This window comes from Accipiter gentilis, chromosome 6, assembly GCF_929443795.1.
Source record: "Accipiter gentilis chromosome 6, bAccGen1.1, whole genome shotgun sequence".
NCBI lineage: Eukaryota > Metazoa > Chordata > Aves > Accipitriformes > Accipitridae > Astur > Astur gentilis.
In genome coordinates, this window is record NC_064885.1 from 3,841,792 (window position 1) to 3,863,918 (window position 22,127).

The 22,127-nt window shown below is 36.3% G+C and overlaps 1 long non-coding RNA gene across 1 annotated transcript; it reads right to left on the minus strand.

Annotated features, from left to right (window-relative positions):
- Positions 1–122: 122 nt before the first annotated feature.
- LOC126040032 (uncharacterized) lies at positions 123–21,918 on the minus strand. Its single transcript, XR_007506451.1, has 3 exons — positions 21,301–21,918; positions 20,510–20,550; positions 123–181 (listed from the first exon to the last, which is right to left on the minus strand). It is a non-coding gene; the product is annotated as an uncharacterized LOC126040032 (long non-coding RNA).
- Between the last annotated feature and the right edge of the window lie 209 nt (positions 21,919–22,127).

Sequence of the window (22,127 nt, forward strand, 5' to 3'; positions counted from 1 at the left end):
ATAACTGTTCCTAGCCTAGTGGTATTGGTCCTTCTCTTTCCCAAGTACAAAAAAAGCACAAACTTTTCTCCCTCTTTTACTAAAAGGAATAAAAAAAAAATCTGCTTATCCTTGGATACTTACAGAGTTTGGAGGAGCTCAAAACAATGGAGCACTGTGTGCCCCACTCATCACATAGACTCTGAAAAAAAAAGTATGGAAAAGAATGCACAAAGTATGTAATTACTGTTTCACAAGATAATTTCATTATTAATACATCCCCAAAGATAGCATGCACAGTACTGCAGTTTAATTAGATGATAACTGGAGGGGGTTTGAATTTTATGAGGTAATAAATATATTTTGGACTAATAAACTCCAAGGCTGAAGTGTTTATTAATCTAGAATATAAAGATTATATAGTTGATAGGAGACAACCTCAGGTTGTGCTGAGATGCCTATTGTTTATATATTTGAAAATTAATATTTTCCTTCTTTTGGGAGCTAGATCAGAAAGCCAAGATTGCTGTGGATGGTACTGAACAATACTAGAAACCATCCAGCAACTATGGCTTCTCAAAGGTAGAGTGTTTAAGTCTCAGAAGATGTTTTTTTTTAAAGTTTCACCTTTTAATCAATTTGTCACCTCCTAAAATATTAAGTACTGCAAATATACCCTCTATACTATGCCTTCTGACAGCTGTCAATGCCTCATTCTGATGGTAAGAAAGGACAGACTCCCTTGTAGGATAACCAGAGCTTTTACAATACCAACAGACCCCTCCCCTGCTCCCCCCAAATACTCAATTCTGTCTGTTTTCCTGCTTTTGGATTCACCTGCAAGACTACACCATGTGGCGAGCAAGCACATCAATTTTAGTGTCTCATTAAATTTTTTTTCTTTCCTTAACATCATTCTATAAACTTTTTGCCTAGTACAGCACATTAAGGATTTGGAAACTAACTGTTCACTACTGTGAGGATTTATATCCCAAACAGCTGTGCCAAGAAGTCAGAGGAATCAAATGGCATAATCTATTAACTTGTCCTCGGGTAGTTACAACTAGAGCTTTATAAATTGCCATAGACTTCAGTCCATTTAAACTACATTTCTCTGTTATTTTGAAAGCGTTAATGTCCCACACAGGCAAGACAGAAGACCAAATTTAGTCCAGGAAAAAGTGTGCATGACTGAAGTCAAAGACCAGGTTGCTTAAGCCAAAGCTAAATTTGGGGCTGAGAGAACTACAAAGAAAAAGGAAGAAACACTAGGAGGAATAGCATGTGGAACCCTGTCCTTGCAGATGAAACAAGACTTACAAATGCAAAGGAAACCCTATCCACACATGACTGAGTGACGGCTGCTGTGGCGTTAATGGAGAAAACCAGGGAAATCCTGGGTGTGCCGAAGGAGACACGGCACACTGGAGCAGAAGCAAGGGGAGGAGGAAAGGGGCAAGACACATCACATCTTAGATTTATTGGTAAGAAAAAATCCTGATTCTCTGAGCCTGTCCATGTTGAGTGACAGCAGTAAGAAAGTTGTGTTACTGAGGGCCATCAAGATTTAAAGACATTTAAGAAAATGCTTATTAATTAGCTTAGGTGATCCAAATATAATTGGCCATGGGTTCAGACACCTTCCAGTCTGGCTCCATAGGTTCAGAGCAAAGGCCTCAACACTAAATCTTGAGAAGACTATACAGACAATTAATGGAAGATGACGATGACGGCCATTTCCAAAGCTCCTGCTTTTTAATTCCCAAGCTTATATACTCTCTCCAGATGAAACAAGCAACAGAGCTAACTTTCCAATATTAAATCTCTAGGCAGTATGCTATTCATACAGCTTATGTAGATGTCTTTACCCTCTGGAAAAACAAAGTTTAAGAAAAATGGTTCTATCTTTGGGGAACAGTTTAAGTCTCAGGATAACTACATTAGGAAATCTAACTCTATTACTTTGTATCTTACATTTTATTACTAGATTGGTAATAGGAAATTACCAAATAAAATTGGTATTTTACTTGGTAATTTTTTTCCGTGGGCCTCGTCTAATATGAAAGATGGTGATCATCAAATTTATTCAAGTTTTCCTGTCAACAACATCATTAACCAAATCCCTCAATTTCAAAGTAAATAAAAGCATCTGGGCTTCTCGCACAGCAAGACTGACTTGCATATTTAAGCCTCATATATAGATGAATTTGCACTGGACCAAATTTGCATATTAATGAAGGACTAATTGCTCTTTGCAGTCAATTTTATGCAGATGAATTTACTCCTCTTAGTACAATTTTCATAATGTTCAGAAAGAACCAAAAAATGTAAAACTTTTTAAAAGTACACAAATGTTAGACAATCAAGGAAGAAATATCATAATGACATCAAACAGCTTTACATTAAATTGTATATAATTCATCTTTTATATTGTTGCTTTATTTTAACAGCCTCCCACAAAGAACAGAACAATTCAAAGAATAACTTCAGCCTATTCCCCCTCCTCAGACTCAAATTTTAACAGCTTGTAACAACCCATTATATTATCTTGTTTCCAGCTGGAAGGATGGAGCCTGAATTTTTAGGAGAAGTTAAAATTTGCTAAACAGGAATTTATTTTCTCTCAATCATCCTCATACCACAGGTCAGTTAGGAGATACCCTGCCTCCCATGATTTTAAGGTGCTTTCTACCCAGTTTTGCTCTATTAAGAAAAAGCTCAAGGCTCAAATCCCCATTCAGTCTCTCCTTCAGAGCTAAAGTACAAAATACCGAGAAAAAGACAGAAAAGTACATGGGAAGGAGACACATCAACAAATGCTGAGGAAAAAAATGGTAACATTAGGGAGGAAAGGGGAAAATATAAATACGGGAGCAGAAGAGGAAAGGAAGTGGAAATGGAAGGAGAGAAAAATGATGATTAAATGTGTATATTCAGGTCTAGCTAAAAAGAGGAAAACTGAAGGAGTCGGAAGAAAGTTCAAGGCAAAGTAAACAAATAAAAGAGAAAAATGCAGCCATGAATGTATCCACAAAAAAAGAAAAATAATGGGAAAGATAAGGAAACAAGAAATAAAGCAAAAATCAAACAATAGAAGATACATAAATAGACAAAAAATAAGATAGGAAAAATACAGGCTTTCCTAATTCTGTTGGAACATAAGGGCAGAGTTAGTGGAATTGCATTAGGAATCTGAATTTGCATGTATAGCTTTCATCTTGCCAAAGAGAAAAGCCTTATTTTAACCGTAAAGACCGATAACCATAATATTTATATGTATCATAAAATCACTTAGAGAAGACGATTTTAATTGGGAAAGGAATAGCACAAAAGTATCTTTAAATTAGTTCAAGGCCTTTTGTAGAAGGAACATGGGAATACGGTTCACAATCACCACATCTGCCGTATCTTTGATTGGATTTGTTGCCCTTCTCTACAGCTTTTGCTGTTTTAACATATCCTTTTTAAGACACACAGTACTCAAGATATACGATGATTTTATAGTGGTATCAAAAAGTTTCTTGTGTTTTGTCTCTATTTCTTCTCTAATAATTCCTAGCATCCTACTTGCTCTCTGGACCACAGAGCATTGAGCTTACAGATCTCCTACAATCCCACAACTTTGTTCCTGAGAAGCAATAGTTTATAACCATCATGATATTTCATGATCAAAATAAAACAGGCTTCAGTATGAACATCTTTTGACTGAGCTATAGACTCCTTCCCACAGAAGAATCAGAAGAACTCCCAAGCCTCAGATGCAAGGTGGAGAGAGCACAGAAAACTGCCAGAAGGTCACTTTGCAGTCTCTCCTCTTGGTCTTTCCAACCTTGATGACAGAAGCCACAACATATGGAGCATTTGTTAGGGATAAACTCCTCCAACGAGCAATAAAGGCAATGGTTGTACCAAGGCAAGATCTAGCCATTGCGGGGGGAGGGAGGGGCAGGGGGAAGGCTTTAGGGCAGAAGAGTCGGCAGAAAATATCAAACTGAGGGGAAGGACAGGGAAAATGACCAAGAAACTTTCACTAGCATTCAAAAAAAGAATAGACCACAGAACAAAGACAAATAGAGTTATAAAATAGTAACAGTAATAATTGGAAAAGAATGAAAAGTACTCCACCAGGAAAATACTGCAATGCTACTGCTGAAGAATTTTTACCGAGGAAACAAGACTTAGTTCAGCTGATCAGCCCGGAGGACTTGCTTTTAAAAGTTATTTGAAAACAAATGTGTACTTTGAAAATACAGCTTTTATTCTGGATTATGAATTCAAAATGTCTTCCCATTTTGCTCATAGGGAGGAATGAAGGAAAATGCATCCTCCTTTATAACTTATGTATATAGCTTTGAAAACCTGCTCCCCCTTTTTTTTCCAAAAGATGTCTGGTTCAAGTGATTAATGCTGTGTGAATGTAAACAAAGATAATTATTCAAACAAGAACAAGATGTTCCACCCCAAATGATTAGCTTTTTCAGTAGATGAGATGCCTACTTCTAATCATCAAGAAAGGTTAACCTGACCAGATTTAATTAGCTACTTAATACAATAGTAAAGTTGCATATGTAGTTGGTGAGGAAAAGACTGCAGAAGCAACACTGAACCCAAAAAAAATACCTCTGTCAAGCACAAAGCCTAGGCTGTTATTACATGATCACACTGATGTAAGAATTCCCAAGTGTTTTTTATATCTACTATATATACTTTTGCAATTGTTCATGTGGAACTTCACCTGATTAATAATAATAAACATATATTAAACAATCAAAAAAGGCAAGAAACAACATCCTTAAAGTGAAATAGGTTACTATTTCCTCATAATCAAAAGAATTAAAAAATGTGCATAACTTTTTTGGAATCACGGCTGCTCAACTAGCCCCTGCAAGCCAAAGTTGTGACTCTGAATTAAGAGACAGCTCTTCCTGCTTAAGTGTATTTTAATCGCTACTTCTCTGCAGAACAGATGTTTTCAAGTTTTAGGGGTACCTTAAATACTAGGAACTGGGTGATACATTTTAGAAAGCAGTTCTCATTAATCTGCTAGTATTTGATTTCTGAATGAGAAGGACTACATCTCATGGAAGATTTTATTTTATATATATATATATATAAGGAGATATCAGACAGATATTTTCAACACATAGTTGGTATTTTCAGTGAAAAAAAAGTCCTAGTCTTACTCTGGAACATTTCCCTAATAATGAAATGAAAGCTTTCTATTACAGTAATAAAACAACTTGCAAGTATTTAAATGTTATATATTGGGAATACTGCAAAATATATTAGATTTCAAAGAATGTTAGGAAATTTTATTAGCCCTGTATCTCTGGATAACATGTACAGTACTTGCTGGTTGAGGCAGGTTGTATCTCAAAGTGTTACCAAATAATGAGTTTTAAAGTGCAAGACTGGCCATCAGACTTTCCATTTTCTTTCAGTAAAGTTTAAACATCCCTTAAAATAAACAATTCAGTGCAAACCACCGTATCTGATATTGATTTATTCTATTCATAAAAAGTAACAACATAATGGTAAATTCAATCTATTCAATGAGAAGTTTATGAGCTTAAATATATCAAAAGGGCAATGAAAGCTAATATATAGTGATTAAATAACAATCTGTGAGAAAAAGACACACAACTTTCAATTCCATTATACTGAAATCATATACTGACGAAAAGCAGGCTTTTGAATTGTTTCAAAGGAAGCTGCGGCCATTTGCCCTTTTTAACAGCTTGGAAGTTCACAAGGAAAGATTAATTTATAATTTAGCTGAAGTGTATCTCAAATAAAGTTTTTGATTAAAATCTACATTTCTGAGCCTCCTGGCAGTGCCAATATTGCTGAAACAGGACATCAGCTGCAACGCCAGCAATTCTAGAATGCAATGCCATAAACTGTAAATCAGTTTTGTCCTACTTTAATATTGGTTTAACAATAAAAGAAGAACTTTGATGTTTAATATTTAAATAGTATAATTATTCCTTTAGAACTAAGTCCAGAAGGACACTTCATGGGTACACAATGCAAAACAACAATGAAGAGAATGTGGTTTTGCTACACTAGGAGGCTTTAATTTGTAGGACCCAGTTGCAAGGTACAGCACAATTTCTGTGTGCTGCAGGAGATTCCACAGGAACTCTTTAAAATGGGAAATGTTCTCCCACGATGAAGATGATGCCAGTGGGTCCATGTGTCCATGCACAAAATTGAACAACAAAGCTTAAATGCTGTCAAAGCAGAGAACTGTGAACAATATCCACTACAGCTGCTTGGAAATCATCACCAGCTGGCTATCCTGGTGCCTTGGTTTTGAAACCCAGACACAATGGTTGCTTTCTTCATCATTTTTGAAGTCAAGATTTGAGCAACCAAAGCCTCCCTTTCCCTTTTCCTCTCTCTCCTACCTTTTCTCACTTCAGGATGGGTGAACACAGAAAAATTCAGATTTTGGGGATGAATGCCTACAATTATGAGCGAAGTATTGTCTCTACATTTAATGAATTAGCGATGTTCAGATGCAATAGTTTTTCTCTTTTGGAGGAAGGTTAGAAAGAAGGTAAGTTCTGCACCTGCACTACAACCAGGGAATGCAGGGTGATTATAACTGGAACTGTCGATTTTTGCCAAACATACAGGACACTAAAACCCACAAAAACATTTCTCACTACTTAAATAGATCCAAGATACTACCATAAATACAAAGACAAATACAGTTATCTGCTGTAACAAAGAAAACTCTTGTATGTTCAAGGAAATGCAAGAGAAAGATGTCATTCATTTTGACTTAGAGTGCTGTTTGTCAGATCAAGCAATTACAGAGTTACACTGATGAAGGATGAGAGAGTGATAAAAGGGATATAGGCTGAACTATGACTTTGTGATGCAAGGAACATTCAAAGTAGCAGGAGCTTCTGTGATGCAGAAGACAGGTATTATAACATGACTTCTAGTGGTGGGATCACATCAACTGCCTGTGTCTACAAATACTCATAATCCAGTTCTGTACTGCACTATGCAGTATTTGGCCACCATGTTCCATATACATTACAATACAAGCTAGGCACTGGAACTAAATCATGGTTATCTAATTAAGAAGTCAATTATTTATAGCACTCTGCCTTAATTTGTTCCAGAAATTAAAAAAAAAAAATAATAAAAGTGTAATGAATAGAAAAGGAAAACAAAAGAAGAGAAAGTTTCATGATTAAGATGGATGAATACTATCTAGGGAACTGAATACTGCTGCTACTTCTACCATGGAGTTCCACTGCAATGAAAGAGAAGTTACATAAAGACATGCTCTTCAACACTCAGTTACTAATTGGGCTCTCAACATGAAAGCATCATTAAATGTAAGGTCTAGTCTCAGCTCTATTGCCTGATATGGTACACTGCACAGTTCAATTACAGGAAGGAATTGTGACAGCTGGAACAAGCTCAGGAAACATAGATTCATCTGAGATTTTAGTTGCTGAAGTCTATCAATATGCTTACGTAGTTGTGGACGCAGACTCTAAAAGAGATTTTCTCCCACAGTTTTCCTTCTAAAATGCCAAATTTGCAGCTGCATTTGAATTTTAGTACAGGCTAAGGTCTTTCTTAGGGCAGCACTGGGATACAATGTCTCAGACTTGAGGTATCCTCCCAGCTGTGCCTGTCTGCATTAACCATAAGCTGGAGCCAGGGCCCATTCTCTCCATTCTGCTACTCCACACGTACTTGATTTCAGCCTATGCGTGCCCTGAAGTGGTTACTTGTAGGTGTAAGACTCCTAGATCACTAGTATAGGACAGAGACCATGGTGATTCATCTACATAACCAGAGCCTACAAAGGCTCCACTAAACACATACAGACTCAAAAAGAGAAAAGGATAATTGGCACTCTGAAGCAGGCAGAGTTTGCAGTCCCACCAATATCATTAAGAAATGCTGCTAAAAAAGTAAAAAGTTATATAGTGATAATTATCATAGTAATTGCTGTTTAAGATCAAAATTCATATCGATTAACATCTGAGTATTGGAAAATAGCAGTCACCTCTAACAACAGTTGCAACCCTGACTTATTACACTGAATTAATTTTGAGATTAAGGAATCTTTATATCTGAATGCAAATAAATACATCTACTTCATCAATGTAGTAAGAAACTGATCATTTAATGAAAGCAAGATAGATTGCCCTTCCCTATTTATCATTGTATTCTTACTCCACAGTTTTCAAGGGCCATGTAATAGCGCAGTGAACTGAAACAAAAACTAAACTGCAAGTTTATTTGCTCAAGCATTATTTACTATTTGCATTTCTCTATATCTTGTATACTTGTATAAACACTCAGATACTTTATACACAATTATTCTTAGTGTTTAGTGACTTAAGTCCAGAAAGTATATGTACACTTATGTCTAGACAGATAAGGATCTACAGATTACATGTGTACAGAGAGGGAGTGCGCATATGCAGACATTTGTATGTAACAGAAGTAGAGTGCTATTTACTACCTAATGCAGATGGATAAGTCCACTTCGGAGATCTCTGTAGACTTGTGAAATCAGGATGATGTGTTTGGAATTCTTCCTCTCTTTTTCACTGCTGAAGTAACTCGGGCAAATGCATGTTGGCAGCTCCTTTAAAAGATTCAAACTAATCCATTTTACATAATAACCTTCAGCTGCATTAAACACAAACACACAAAAAACAGGTAGCACAAATACTAAAGTCTAAATTTGTATTACTTGCATACAAAATACACAAAGTCTGAATAATTTTGCAATTAAATCCTAAGTAAACTAAAATATTTTTTATGCTAAGTTGGATTGTCCATGAAACACATTAGTCTTTCAGGAGTGAAGCCTGCACCCAGAGGGAGGTTCCAGTAACAAAGTGGTGTGCTTCCTGAGGCAACTGAGGAACGGCAAATAGAGCAAGACATCTCTGGACCTATTGGTTCCTATTAAAAAAAAAAAAAAAAAAAAAAAAAAAAATCCAGTCTCCTGGGGTATTATAAGCCCCGGCCCAGAACATCTCTGCCAAATGCAAAGTACAAGCCTTCTGTATTAAAGAACCCTCTTATTCCATAGCTCCTAATGAGCATTTGCCTCAATATAGCTTTCACACTCCTTGTATATTAATTTATTTGTTGCTGGGCATAAGAAAAGCTTAAATCATAACTCTCTGAAATACCAAATTAAACTAATCTATTTCCAATCTAAATTTTAATTAACTATTTTACTTCAACATTGCATAGTATCACTAGAAATTACTTGGAGGTATATGCACTAGAGAAGCTCTATAGAACAACTGAATGCATGAGAATGAATAAAAATATTTACTTTGAAACTTTCATTTATTTTTCTCCAAATTGTTAAAAAAATGTATTCGGTTGGTTGAAATAATGTACAGACATAGTAACAGAAATATTAGGTGACAGAAGAGAATGGACCAGATCTTTGTGAATCAACTCCATTTTACCAGGCACATAAAACTAAACTAGCCTCAGCTTGATGCAACTGTTTTATCTCCAAAATGAATGCTAGACATGAAATGGCAAAAAGGCTGGTGAGCCAAATTTATCTTACAGGTTTTTTTGTTGTTATTCCCCTTCTACATTTTCAAAATATCCCTTAATGCTCTTTTCTTTCAGAAGGAAATGTAAGTCTCTCAAAATAATATTTATAATCTCAGCTGCAATCTCCTTCATGGTAATTCACTCTGGATGTTTGCTACTTTTTGTGAGGAATAGTTCTGCTCGAGTTCTCCACTTAGAACAAAACAACTCTGTTTTCCTGATATACTTAATATTCAAATTATTTCAAAGTGTAGCACAGAGAAATGAATTAGATAAGGGCATAGGGAAATGTGTAATTCATACATGGTTGCCACAATGAGCTCACCAGTAACTGATACAGCTTTGAACATTAAAACAACTTTAATGAGAGATGATATTGACCTAGATGCCAGAGTTATCACCACTACTTCCTTAAAAAAAAATATTTGATTGAACTTCCACTTCAGCAGTCTCCACTAACAAATATTTTAGTTTAATACCTACTTCTGATTTCCATTAAATTACCTTTAGATCACTACTTAGATATATGAGAATTTCAAAAGCAGTCTCCATCTTAGTTTTCTATAGTCCTATGATTTTTTCACTCTCTTATAATTAATTTAAAAGAATTCCAACGTCTTTTCACTTTCTACCTAATTCAAAAGCAGACATCACATACCATATCTTTTGCTACCCCCTCTCTAAATTACTAACATTGTTTCTGTGCAGCCTTTCATAAAGTTTCCAGATGAAAATAACAGCGTCTAGTGCAGTGGGTCTGTTGTTTCTGGTTATTGCTAACACAGAACCGGATACAATTCTTTCTTTTCTACAGCTACGTCCACACTGCAGTAAGAATTGCAACCCAATGCAAACAGGTACTCGGGCTGCAACTCTTAAAACCAGCAGCCATATATATAGCTGCAGCAGCAGAGCCTACAACCCCTGCCCTCAGTTTCTGAGACACTGCTGTCCGTGCCAGGTGGATTAACATGAGGTTAGCTTCCCTGTGCATGTTGTAATCACACATCTGACTGCTGCAGCAACTTTGGGGGTAGGAAACAAACTATAAGGTAACTTTCATGATTAAGATGAGCTATCAATAATCATCTATTTTTAAGTACAGCATCCTATAAATCCTACTAATTAGTAAACTAGATGTCTTCTTTTCAGCAAACAATCCCCAGCCTACTTCCTTATTTATTTTCTTGAATTCAATTATATTTGCCACCTGCTGGCCCAATCACCTAAATGACAGATTCTGGATGTAAGGTAGAAGCTGGGCCATAAACAATAATTGCATTATAGTTCAATTTAAAACATTTCCCTGCACCTATTTTCTCTGCTTTATGAAGAATGTTTATGCTATTTCCTCCTCGAGGGCACTGCTGGCTATGGTACTCTGCACTCCTGTCGGGAGACGCAACAGCAGCACCAGCAAGAATTTTGTGCTGCTCCCTATCCTCCACTGCCGACCCCATAAGAAATCAAAGCTCAGATTCTTCCAGAGGGGAGGGACCACCAGAGGCTGAATAAAGAGGGGAGGAGTGATTTCCAAACCTCTACTAAAAGATTGATATGGCTCCAAAAAATGTAATTGGTTCCTAAAAAGGACCCTTGGCAAAATAAAGGTTAGGAAACATTTCTTTAGAAGATAAAAGTAATAGAACTTCTTTTGACATGAAAAGAAATGGAGGAGGCTGTACTCCTGTTGTTATTTACCTATCATAGGGCTCTAAAATCCATCTATTCCATAAACCAACTGATTTACATTTCCAAAAATCTTCCTGAATGAAATCCAGTCTGTAAAATGCACATCTTGCAGACAAATAGTTTAACCTGAAGCATGAATTCAAATGCATTGTTCAGTGTTGTGGACCACTCTCAAGTTTGGTAAAAGTAAATGGGCACTGGAAGCCATTCATTGCCTTTAAGGATTAAATGATGTAGAGACAGATTGCTATCCAACTGTGAAAGCATGCAATCCTATCACGTACGAGCAGAAGGAAAGATGGAAGACTGAAATCTGTTTTGGCCCACTTTGTTCTTGACTAGAAACTCAACAACATCCAAACCATCAGGGTTCTACAGTTCAGGCCTTCAAAGAAATCAACATTTCCTTCCATCACCTTTTGAAACGTAACTTGCAAACCTACCTTCAAAAACTCACTAGTACATTCTGAAGCCATTACACCTTCCTCAAAAAACACCAAAAACATGGAAAAGCTGCCCTTCTGAAACTGAGTTAACAAAACTCAATATTGTGATAGGAGACAATAAAAGCAATAACCCAGATTCCTGAGCATTTCCTACTATTACAGTATATACGAATCCATGCTACCTCCTTTATAATTGTAGAAACTTTCTCCATTATATTTTCTTACAACTAGTTAAGAATACCTATAAGCAGTAGTTATTCTCTAGCAACTCATTTATTCTGTGATTCTGCATCTTTCATTTCACCAATCCTCTCCCAGATTTATTTTCCACTGACTTTCACAGTTTGAAAATTAATGTTAAGCCAATATTGGGTAAAATTATTATTTTACCATACTTATTTTGCAATAAATAGTCATTTGTGTGAGTGTGTAAAACTGTATTATATATAAATGAAAACATTAACCAAACTGGAGGCAGTCAGTTAATGCCCTAACAGAGGAGCCTTGGAGAGAGAAACTGTACAGCATTTTTATGTAGCACGTGGGAAAACTGTGCAGCACGGGAGTTTTGAACGTTAATACTGCAGCTGTACTAAATCTACTGTGTCAGACTCTGTCTGCAAGCAAACCAGACTTAAGGAAGTACATTTTTACTGCAGCATTGGAGGCTGAAAAATGGTTAACTTGGTTAAGTTCAACAGAAGTAAGTTCAGCTTACTCAAAAAAGAACAGACATGAATTATGTGCACCTGTTAAATAGTCACAGACAAATAGTTCTGTATGTAGACAATTACATGACCTGTATAAAGGTTCAAATTATGGATCAAAGAGTAATGCATTTTACAATTACATTTTAACACTGTAGCTTATGCGTGATAGAGAACAGTTACTGTATCAGGATCTAAACAATGAAAAATATAGAACATTTCTGCTGACCATAATTTCACTACTTAATGTCTTTTATCTGCTCTCATGTCTTTCTCTGAATGTACCATAAAATGTTAGATGGATATCTGAGCGAGCCTGGGCAGATTCCCAGGTATTATTTTGTTGTAGTGTTTCATATTTTTTTTATATGTTAAAAAAAAAAAAAATGTTCTATTGCACACAGAAATACACACAGGACAAATGCTGTTTAGCTGTTGTTATCACTGTGGCATATTTAAGAAATTTAAACAAACATGCCAACTCTTCTGCAAGCCTTGAATTACTTGTTTTTCCATGAGCACCGAATGCAACATTGGTCTCACTGAAGACTGCAGAAGACATTCTGCAGGCCCTTTCTGACAAGAGGCACATAGAAATATCCTCTGTACAGAGAAGTTCTGTAAGATGGGATGCATGATGGGGAAGTTTGGAAAAGTATGTATGCACACATACACACACACACACACGCAAATGTTTAGGGCATCTATTATACTATAGCTGGAATCCTAACAGTGACACAATGTATTGTATGTATAGCTTAATTTACCTATATCTGCCCCCCTCTCCTCATGCTGTTGTTCTCTAGCTCTCTCCCCTTTTCACTGAGCTGAAGAGAATCTTTTGTTGGTCTGTATATACTCAACCACATCTTCCTTGTCCACAGCCCCTCCTCACACAGTTGACATCTCCATTTGGTCTTCCCTAGGATGCTACTGTCAAAATTATAACGGTATCAATTTCAAAACACACACACACCCCCCAGAAGTGTGGTGTGGTGAACTCAGCATCAATAGCAGAAATTACAGAGTAGTAGACCAAACTTTTAAAATTTGAATGCCTGAAGTTACACATCCAGATCCTTATTTGCACATATTAGGAAGCCTGCTTTTCACCAGACATGCTTAGGCCTCCCAGTTACTAGGACCTTCTGCATCACTCAAAAAAAGGCTTTTTGTTTAGGTACTTATCTATTCATTTCTTGCCTAACTTCAGACAACAAAGTCCTACAATTTTCACTTATAAATTTCGGCACTTCAGCTGCCACATCAATAAAAATGAGTGTGTTAACTTGCTGGAGCCTGAATAACCTTCAGCAAACTTTTTGTTTGTACTTTTGATCTATGAGCAGTCAGAGACTCAGCTAAAACTGATGGACAAGACAGTCATTTTCTACTGAAAATAGGGTAGACAACGCCAGACTTCGAATCATGCAAGCTTACATGCTTGATCATTACAATGTCTTCTGAAAGAAGTTATATATGAGCCTAAGATGAATTCCAATATTCCTTCACCAGTGTTTTAATTCGTAAGTAATTCTTAGTTAAGTAGTAAGTACTCTTGTAAGTAATCTTGCATTAATTCTTTCTATTAATGAAGAAAAGCACTGAGTGAGCTAGAACTCACTCTTAAATTAAGATAATCATTATCATAAACAGATGTTTTATTTGACAGTTTGAGGGATATCAGTGTGCTGTGATTTAGTTCAGAGACTTTAGTTCAACTGAAGACTCAGGCCGTAAAATTAAATGAATTAAATAGCCTCACCCTTGTCTCTAACTGTATAAATCATAAGATCACCACTCTAAGGGACAAAATTGGAGAACTTTGCAAAACGACAATAGTTTTGTTTCATGGCATAAGTGCAAACATACTGAATTTTCTCTACCTACCCAGAACTGGTTTTAAGTATGCTACTGCAACAAAAGTGTACATTACAGCAAGATAACAAATGTGTCTTGCTTAACAAACAACAGTGTTATCTCCTTTGACCAGACACCAAGTAGATGGCACTATCTCTTAACCATATGCTGCAGACAAAGCCTCTGGCAGGTTTAAAGTTGAACACCTCATACTATCACATAGCCACTTATAAGTAAACCACTGAAAAATAAGCATACAGCCAACTATGATATACATGTGAAATGCATGGGGAAAAAACTCTTCCGTGGAAATGAAGAGTCACATTTGGAAATGTGAACTAGTCAACTGTAAGGATCTAAAGGTCACCTATGCATTTCCTCCTAAATCATACAAGCGTGACTACTGTACTTACTCCGACTTAATTGAAAAATGGGTAAGTTTGTGCTTGCTTTCCAAAACAAAAACAATTTTTTAATTAGGAGGAGGAGTACTCTAATTTTTTTCCAGAAACCTTTGCCTTCTGAATTAACATCTGCATTCTAATTTTTACAACCAAAACATTTGCATGGTTAAGCATGGGGAAGTATGATGAACAACTGCTTAAACGACACCGGTTTCATATGCGGTATTTAGTTCAGAAATGTGCTGCCTCTTCACCAAGCTGTTGAAGTCTATACCTGATTTTGTAGTAACTAGGGGCACAGGATATCCATAATATCAGCAGCAAGTAATTCTGCACTTTGGGTAACTCAGTTACTAATTTTTCACTTTTCATGAGCTACAGCTTCACTATAGCATACTATACTACTAGCCTCAAGAACATCTGGAAACACACGCTTGTTACTGTTAAGGTAAATGGAAAGTCTCTCACTGATTTCAACAAGGGCAAGCATGATAAAATTATAGACACGTTTCTGTGTGATACATACGCTAACAAATTCTGGAATGAACAACCATAATACCGTAAATTATACAAATATCAATATCTTCTCTCCAACTAAACAATTTTTATTAATGAAATCAGAAAACAGCGAGCTATATGTGGGCATAAGCAGAAGGATTTCCTAATAACAAAGCAAGTATTTTTATTTTTTTATAATGCTGAGGTAAAGGGGACCTTGATCCTACAAACTAATTCAAATAACTTCATAGACAAGGAGCCCGTCGATTCTAATGAGACTACTCCCTTATGTATCCTAATCACATATATTCATAGGATTATGTCCTAAAAATTACAGCAGAGGTAGACTGCACTGCTGAAAGCACAGTAAAGTTCTTGGGGAAACTGCTGCCGCCGACATATCTGAAAATCTTTTACTTGTTCTTTGCATATTCAATTTTACCTATGATTCTGATATAATTAAGGAAAAGTTATATTGTTTTACCTCTAGATTCATAAACCTCCTTGAAAATCACAATGGGCATAGTTTCTGCCAGTTCTATAAACTCTGGTGGACATACGAGATTCTACGGTGATTGCTTTGTAACAGAAAGTAGTTAGAGATGGCTAGAAAATTGTATTAGAGATATATTTGTCATGAATGAATAAAATACATAAAGTTGTATAAAAATTTCCCCACACACACCATATTTACATTTCAAAATCTGTGTCCAATATCTTCACTAAGATATACTCCTTTTCTGAATGGATTACTTACTTTAATTAAAAGCCTGTCAGCTTTTTTATTTGTTTGTTTATTCATTTTTAAGACTAGGTTAAGCACATTCACTCAGCATTCATTTTTCAGGCAGCCTTCTCAAGTACTCTAATGCCAAACAACTTAATTGTAAGTAGGTCTGGCCCACAAAAATCCTATTCAGCAGGCTATGCCCGCTTTAATTCTAATCTAGCAGTAACTTTTCCCATCAACACATAGAAGACGAGTATCTTGTCCTCAGAGTGCTGGGAAGTTTCTCCTAATGCCATTTGTTACAGTTATTAATGCTTGAGCCTCCCATTATTATAAATCAAAACTAGCAGAATATGTTGGCTTCCCAGGGTCGGAAAAAATCTTTTAGTGTTACATTTTGTATTACAGCAGTCATCTCTACTGGTTTGTAATATACTCGCAATAAATAGCTTTGAGTTTTAGTTAAACCAAATCGATTCTATTTAGGTTATTAGTCAATTTTAACAGCAACATATTGCTTGTACAGCATATTAGTAAGAAAAAATATTAACATGTATTAATCTAAACATGAATGGAATACCAATGTTTGAACAAGGAAGATCTTGCACTTTCTAATGAGAGACCCCAGAAAGTTGGGATGCGTGGGCAAGGAAACGAAGGAAGCACAGAAGAAACTTTCATTTAGTGATGGTCAACAAGAGCTAGTGCAGAAAAGATGACTGCAATTTCTTCAAAATACTGGAGAATATTTATGACAGGGAGCAAAACAGTGTGTTCTTGAGCTTTCAAATGGGCACAGTGCTCACTTCTATTACACCTCTCAACTGGTGAGTGAGGACTCTAGCTGAGCATCTGGACATAGTCCAAGATTTCTGAAGTAAGGACCCAGGCAGTGCTCACCTACTATCAGATGGGAATCTTCAAAAACACTTCTCAAGATAAAATAAAAATCTCAAGAGAAGCAAAGATGAAAGCAATAGCATCATGCAAAAGCAAACTACCACAGATGACTTTAAAGTCTTTTCTTTTCCCCTCCCCCCATTTATTTTTCTTCTTTTAACATATTTGACCGTGAAGTACAAATTTTTGAAATGCCAACACTTAAAAAAACCCAAAATAACCCAAAACAAAACAAAAACCCAAACAAAACAAAACCCCCAAAACCCCACACCACAAAAAACAGAACCCACAGTAGGATTCCATTCTTTTCATGGGAAGCCAGGATATGCAAGAAATTATGCACTAGATGTAGCTGACAAGCATTTCCTTAAGACATGCTGGTGATTTGTCCCAATTTAACTCCCAATAACATTTCTATGAGCCAAAAAATCTACATGTTGTTTCTGAGGTTCTCCTTCAGTCTAATTATTTTATCTTATGCACGGGACGTTAAAAAACAAAATACCAAATCATCATTTAATGAATAATGGCATGTTTTCCTTTACCAGAGAACTTGACTGGCACAAAACAAGTACAAAAAACCAACTGATGTGAAATTCCTATTTTACAGTCTTATACACTTATTTTTAAATTCAGTAATATATTTAGTCATCTTACCCCTCTTTTTTTTTTAAATTATCATTTCTTGTAACATGTTACATGTACTTGTAAAATGTTACAGGCATAATCCAGATAACCTTATTACATGATGAACATAGTCTTACTTGTGGATAAGACTTCCTAATAAACTAACACACGTCTGTTAATACAAAAATTTTTTTGTTAGAAAAGAACCATATGGTTAGAAACAGAGAATTTTATATATTGCCACCAAACTAAAAACAGTAAGTAAATATTAACTTGGTGAAGTGCAAAACAAGTTTTATTGACCAGTGAAGTAAATATTGACTGAAGTGAAGCAAATATTTATGTGCTGACGTTAATGGCACAAATCCTGTTCAGCACGACAAACAAGATTTTGCCTACTATATTTCTGTGTTTGTATTTATTCTGAAAGTTCTGAAAGGAAATATCTGGAAACATGCCTACAATGGTAACGCTTTTTAAAAACAATTGTTTTTCCTCAGCATCTAAAATGGATATGCGTTCAGAGGGCCAGAATATTTTGACCTTGTACAAGACGGAGGTTTAACAAATTGTTTTCAGACAGAATGTCTTAACTCACTTACTAAAATCTGACCAGATAACAACATCCAAGACCTCTATTTAACTGATCTCTAAAAAGGTAAACAGAAAGTTGGTCAATTTTCAGCCACTCATAAACCAAAATTTTTCTTACACATGTAGTGGTAACTAATGTCAGAAGATTCTTTATCTCACCATTTGTTCAGGTTATAGTCAGTCAAATAAAAATTTTATGGCAGACAATCTTAATAATTACAAAGAATTATTACAAATAATTGCAAAAAGTAGACGTTTTTTCTTCTGTGAGTTAAAGGCTGCCACCCTAATCAGCACATGGACAGAGCAGTTACAGAAGTACTTACAGGAAGCAGTACCTCAGCCTGAGGTACCAGCAGAACCAACTTCAGTAAACAGTGTTCACTCCTAGTGACAATGTGCCACAGAAGCTCCCCGCCCTCCAATAAAACCGTTTCCCACTATAAAAAAAAAAACTAACCTAAATTAATAAACCAATATAACTTGTAAATACTTCCATTTTATGAGTTATGTTAGAACGTTCATTTGGTTTTTGAACCTAAAATGTATTACTATTTACCAAGGAAAATAAAGAATAATTAAGGATGTAGCTATAAGCAGGTACTACAGATTGAATATAAATTAACAAAGCTATCTACCCGTTCCCAGTAAATCCACTCAGGGTAGGTTTTTACATACATGAGAAGTCATTATTCAATAGAACGATTCACACAGGGATTCACACATTCAGATTAACACATTAGATTGGAAAAAAAATTAATTTTGAGAAACTTCAAAGGTTCTATTGAAAATTCTGGCACCTTTAAGCACACCCATTAAAGAATACCAAGGTCTTTCACAGTGGATGATCATTGCAGTACATCTTCTGACCTAAATACCTTTGTAATGGTCTTACAACAGCAATTAACACCTTCTAAAATTCTTTAACAGCTGAATATTTCTTGAGTAACTGTATTTAACAGATCCTTCAGTGTCACTACAAGAAAAGATCAGTTCAGAAAACAGCTTCTCCACTTCGTTCTAATGACCACGGGAATCGCTCTTTCTTGCGGATAAAGACAGAGGCTGAGCACCCTCCTGTGCAGTGAGCAAAAATTACAACTGCCCTTTGCGGCTCCGCTATCTGAATTTCATTCAAGGCTCTATCTATATATGAAATCGAAGACTTCGGGATCTAATTCACCAGTTTTAAAACAATTATGTGACACCATTTCAGTGGAACTACTCTGAGTTTAGAAGGACTTAACAGAAATGAGCACACTGCTGTACACAGAGAGCTAGTAAGATTTCTGGAAACCTCATGGAACAAGATGATGTCATTGCATTATAAAAATATCTGGTTCAAATTCTTTGAGAGTCTGCTTGACAAAACTTACATGGTTAGACTTCAGCAGTGAAATTCAGGCTCCTCTGCCATCACTTTCAAAACTGGTATCTATTCTTCAGTGCCTTAAATCTGGGAGCACAGGAGCTGTTTTCTTGTGCTCAAAAATCAAACTGAAGTAAAGGTTGTATAATTGCAGAAGCTAGTTTTAAAAAGATTGAGCATTCAAAGCTCAGAAAGCATTCAAATTTTAAAGGTCATTTGAGCCTCTTGGCAAGATTTTCAAATCCTTCAAACAATTTAAATTAAGCCCTCTTAATTTTGCAAAAGTCTTCCATACTCAAGTAACATTTTGTGTAGAATGAAGACAACCAATAAAGCCTTTGAATATTCAGGACATTCTGCTATTTTACAGACTCTTGCAAGAAAACATTTTTTTATCATATCATTAACTACAATTCCTTTCCATGTATCTGAGATCAGTTTCTTTAAATTTCACCAAAGATGTATGCTGTACATCTAATTTTAAAGGACTAGTTCCTTCCGTGCCTTCTCATGAAAAATAGTGATATTACAGCTATTAATCTGCTCTATGCAGGAAGACTTCTGCAAAGCTCCTTGAGGAATTAGGACTAGGATACAAAGTATTTTCTTCTAATACTTCTACGGATAGAACTAGCTCTCAGCAACTTTAGTACAGAGTAACTGTTGAAAAGGTAAGTATTATGCTGCCAGGGCATCACCGGCAGTTCCACGAGGATCGGTGTTTGTTCTAATGTTGTCTCGTGCATTTAACAATCACAGGAAAAGCAGATATACGCTGATAAAATCTGGTGATAGCATCAATTAAGGAGGTACCACCTACACCTAGGAGGATGAGAAAGTCTGGGACTTATCTGAGTGTATATATATACCTGAAAACATGCCTGGACACCGATTCAACTGTCTGCACGAAATTTATGGGCATCCTAGGAGGAGAGTCCAAACTACAGATTGGTAAATTTATTACTAGGTATTACATGACCTAATGTGTGCAATACCCATGGGAAAACAATTCCAATTTTATGTTAATAATCTCTGAAATCTTTCTTGTGTCAGGAGTTACTAAATCCAGAGGTCGTTAATAGCACCATGAAAACATACCTGTTAAATAACAACATCACTGAAGAGTTACATACCTTCTAATGAGCTGCGAATTGGAGATAAATCAGCAAGTGACCTGCATGAGCAAACATTATTGATTAATAAGCTGCCAGCAATTAATTTCATATTTCCAGTGCATGTAACAATGAGAAACAGTTTGAGAACAATTTTGATTTAAAACTACATTTGTACTTTAATGCATTTTTTAATTACAAAAAAGAAACAGCTGAACGAGGCTTTTGTATTTATACACTCCCAAGCAATGTACAGAAGGCATGCATAATTTCCAACCATAAAATACTATTTAAAAATAAAAGATTTATAATTGCTTTTCCTGATTTGAGAATCAAATTAAGATTTGTCACATTGTCCTTCATAATCCAAACACTATGTGAATGACTAACTGAGCAAAGAGTAAGAGAATGAACAATATGGCACAGCATAAGTCAAACACAACAGTTCTGCGTTATCCTTGGAAGGATGGAGATATAGCTGTATAATTCTTAGAGTGCTTCCAGCCAAGCATCTGAAATCTGCATTGGTGCGGCTACTGAGCAGCATTTTGATAATTAGGCAGAAGTACTATACAAATTAGAAGGTCTTCTGAGTTCAGAGGGCCTACAGGAACAGAAGGCTTGTGGGTTTGTTTAATACTTAAGCGTATCTGTATTAACTAGCCCAGGTTTCTTCCAATACATCAGCCACGGCCCAAGTGAAATGCAGAGGATATGAGGCCTGAAATTTCCAGTCAAGAAATTCTAGATACAGATTCCAAAAACATCATAAAAGTAGATTAAACTACTGTAGATGCCTCCTTAAAACCTACCTCTAACAGCAACAGAGATGTATCCACTGTTTCCAGCTTCTTCCTCAAGTACAAAAGAGAAAGTCTATTGTTAGAATGTTCTTAGCTCTTCTAAACACTTAGTTTTTCACCACATAAGATCTGATGTCTAAGTGCCCGTCCTTTCCCTCTCCCAGAGTTTCTGACCCCACAGCATTTCTGTATTTAAAATTTTGAATTAAAACACTATTTCTGTTTTAACTCAAAACATCACAGGACCCATTTTCAAAACCGCTCAGATATTAGGCACCGGTTTCAGTGTGAGCTGCATACCTAAACACTTTTAGAAAAATATCAGAGCCAAGGAAAACAGATGCCATTTCTGGATGCAAACTAATTTATTCAAGAGCATATTTTGAAAGAAAACCCTGTATCTATTTAATTTCAAGCTTCTCCTAAGAGCTACAGCGGCGTTAACTAGGGCAGCATTTTCCTCAGGTTTCCTAGGAGGCAAAGCCAATTTCCAAACAGCAGGACTTCCCTGTGGTGAGCGCTAATCGCCACCGAGAAGTAACGATACCGCAGTATATATATATATATTTCTTGATTTCCTTCGTTATTATTACCTTCCCAGATTAATTTTAATTGAGACTTTAAATAAAAAGCAACAGGAACCACCACCATCACCCCCCCCCCCCCCGTTTGGCGGGACCCGGACCGCGGCCTGTCCCCAGCCCTCAGGCTGAGGCGACCCCCCCGGCGGCCGCCTCCCCGTCCCCTGACGGGGCGAAGGCCTCGGCTGAGCCGCGGCCGCTCGTTGCCAGAGCAACGCCCCAGCTCGGGGCCTTCCTCCTCCTCCTCCCCTCACG